General features: G+C 41.5%; 1 non-coding gene across 1 annotated transcript; it reads right to left on the reverse strand.

Moving 5' to 3' along the window:
* Positions 1–2,615: 2,615 nt before the first annotated feature.
* trnas-gcu (transfer RNA serine (anticodon GCU)) lies at positions 2,616–2,697 on the reverse strand. The gene has a single exon. It is a non-coding gene; the product is annotated as a tRNA-Ser (tRNA).
* Between the last annotated feature and the right edge of the window lie 793 nt (positions 2,698–3,490).

Consider the following 3,490-nt stretch of genomic DNA (forward strand, 5'->3'; position numbering starts at 1 on the left):
AGAAACTTGATGTGTGTGTCAACGTGCGTGATCTTTTGGAAGATCATCTGGACTTTAACCGTCCGTTCGTGGTGTCGATGTTACCCATGACTTGGAGGTGTTGGTGTTGCACTGGGGTGGACAAATTTAAAAATCACACAAAGCCGGATTAGAATCCCGCAGTTGACAACTACCATATGAAGAAGCACCGCATGGAACAGTGGTGTTTCCAAATACGCCTGTTCTATACAACCTGGTATTGTGTAATTTTTAACTCTGATTGTTCTTGGTAATGTTTAACTGATAGAAGACAGTGAAAGAATTTCCGTTCGTGGAGATGAAAATTTCAAATATAATCCACCTCAGTTTAGCAAGAAAGATTAGTTTGGATGTGTGATGAATCTCCACAATGCGACTGCGCCAAGTAAAAGTCGAAGCTACAACCATCTGATCAGTAGCCAGCTACACGAATGGTTGTACCACTGGCCAGCTGCACAGCTGAGGTTTTACATGCTGCAGAGCTGTGGTGCAAACAAGGACACGAGCAATAGCAGTAACAGTCATAAGGTGAACAAAGAACAAAGATAATCAACATTATTGTTTCACTTCAAATTGTCCTTAAAAAAAAAACTACCATTCACAATCTGATCAGCCAATTAGTGAGGTCACTGCTGATCGAGGAAATTACAACTTACTTTGCTGTGTTCCCACCATAATTAGAGATAAACTCCAGCCTAATCACAATATTGCATATTCCCATTAATTTTCAGCTTTAGATTACGTTAATGACCTTTCTGTATGTGCAGAAAACTGAATAACATGAAATGAGTGAAAAAGTACTTCCGGTGATTTAATCCGGTGCAGAGTCGGCCACAAAAGAAAAGTCAAAGACTTGAAACATCACTCACATTTCTCTCTGTAGCAATGCATTTTCCTGAGTTGAACATTTACAGGACTTGTCTTTAATATCTATAGAATTAATTAAGTTCCCGGGAGAGATTCTTCATAAATCAATTAACATCTGAGGTGTTGAAACCTAATTTACTTCAGATTAAAATAGTTGAATATCCTTTCCCCCAGCCTAATGTCCCAATACTCCCTCCTCTTCCAGGTAAATGCAAGCTGCTCCAGGTGAGGTTGGAGCTCCCAATCTGACGTTCCATTGCTCCTTGCTGCTCCATGTCAATCGAAGCTGCTCTAGTTGACGTTGTATCTCCCAGTCTGATGTCCCAATGCTCCCTGCTCCATGTCAATAGAAGCGATCCAGTTGAGGTTGGATCTACCAGTCTGATGTCCCAATGCTCCCTGCGGTTTCATGTCAATAATAACTGCTCCAGGTGTGCTTGGAACTCCCAGACTGATGTCACAAAGTTCCCTGCTCCATGTCAACAGACGCTGCTCCAGATGAGGTGGGAGCTCTCATCCCTGGCAGCTCACACCCCTCTATACCATCATAGAAAGACTGCCAACTTACCATTTCCACCACTGGAAACATTGGCGGAATATCCACATCATGAGAACCTAATCTTATTCTTAATCACCACCGAATCGTTATTTCCAAAAGACTTTCTTTCTTAAACGTTAGTTAGCATGTACATTTTGCAGTCAATCCGAAGTAAGATAATGGTGCTAATTGACGTATGTTCAATAAAAATTGCATCCTATTTTTCATGTTGAGTAAGTATAACTTCACAAGGACAATATTTGTAATGAAATCACACTTTTATTCCAGGTGAGGGAATGTGATTTGTATTATTTAAATTGAACTTGTTCACTGTGTGAAGTGATCAAATAGATCTCAATTTCAAGACAAAATTGGTACTGTTGTCATCCACCTTGAAACGTGGTGTCTTCTTCTTTCAGCCACACGCGTATTAGAAAGAAACATCTGTTAATGACATGCGTATAAAGGCACTTGATATCATTTTTTCATGCTTATGCTTCATTAATCTGCGGTTGATACACAATTTGGGTTCATTCCCTGCAGTTAACATGCTGACTTCTCCAGCTGTTCATAGTTCAATGTGACGCATCCAGTGTGTGCATAACGAGAGGGAGCTTGCTTCCCACATCTTGCCTTTATCTGTATCTTATGTTCGGCATTCATCACTGGCGAGACCAAGGGGAAAGGGCGAGACCAGTGTGTAAGTCTGTCCATGCCCATGCACGGCACCCACATCGGCAATTCTCGACTTTGCATTTGCAGCCAGTTCTCGGTGCCCCTACACCCATCCCCTTCCCTTTATGAAATATCACCATTATTTTGTGCTGTCTCTCTGTGCTCTTCTCACCAAGATGAATCACTTCTACCCAACCTGCTCCATATTTCATCTGACAAAACACTTATTAAGAATCGCATTGCATAAACATGCACTTCGCATCTCTCATTATTTCATTTTCCTGAATCTCTTTCATACGATAAAATTTCACAGCAACTTGAGTTGGAAAAGAGAAACGCGTTCCTTTTTATTATTTCAATTCAATCCACATTTCAATGCAGTTTAGGCAACAGGCTCAAATTATTCTTTGAGATTTTATAATGGCGTAATGCATAGAAACTGACCATTGGAGTTCCAATTTCAAGAAGTCAGCTGTGGTCATGCAAAAGTAGCAACACTGAAAATCATCGATAACAGCGACGAGAGTGGGATTCGAACCCACGCGTGCTGGGCACCATGAGTTAGCAGTTCACTGCTTTAACCTCTCAGCCATCTCGTCCCACTACCATGGCCCATCTGTCTGCATGAGTAAGTGAATTAGGTAAATTATGCAGAGCAGCAGATATTTCTCCCTGGTGTTGGTGAAATTACAATTAGCGCAAGACAGTTCCAAATGTGTGGTCTGACCTCTGGGTTGTGGGGCAAGCGCACTCCCACTATGACAACCTGCTCGCAATGATCTGAAGAAAAATGAAGAAATGACTATGTAACAAGGTCTGTTGAATTCTGTGGCGATTTGAAGTCAACAAAATGAAGAGCCCGTGACAGCAGAAGGTGTAAAATTGTCTGTGAGGAATTGTTTTCCAGACTGGAGGTGAGCGCATAGTGCTCAATGTCATTATTCGGAGCACCTTACTTCCGCTCAGATATTTTTGACACGAACTTGTGCACAGAACTGACAATTTCAACATCCTAAATAAGGCTAAACTGACAATTGAATTCAACAATGCAAAAACCTTGAGCTGTATCATTTTCCTGGCTGTACGACACCAAGTCACTGAATGATCTCAGCAACACAGTGAGCAAGTGTCAGAAGGAAAATGAGTGCAGTGCCAGAGCGCATACTGGGAGCAGCAGTTAACATACGGGGAAGTGCATTTCCGAAAACAGGAACACTTCCCAAACAGCGGACTGTGGTGGAAGAATTCAGAGGGGTTTCCACTTTGGAATTTGATGCCAGAGACACAATGGAGACCTGTCATTGAGTCTATTCAAGATGAAGATTTTAAGATTTCTACATTTGAAAAACAAAAATGAAAGGCTCATGGGTTAGTGAATGCAAAACTTGAAGT

This window comes from Chiloscyllium plagiosum, unplaced genomic scaffold (genome assembly GCF_037043375.1).
Source record: "Chiloscyllium plagiosum isolate Xiang-an unplaced genomic scaffold, Cpla_swu_hap1 HiC_scaffold_29, whole genome shotgun sequence".
Lineage (NCBI taxonomy): Eukaryota > Metazoa > Chordata > Chondrichthyes > Orectolobiformes > Hemiscylliidae > Chiloscyllium > Chiloscyllium plagiosum.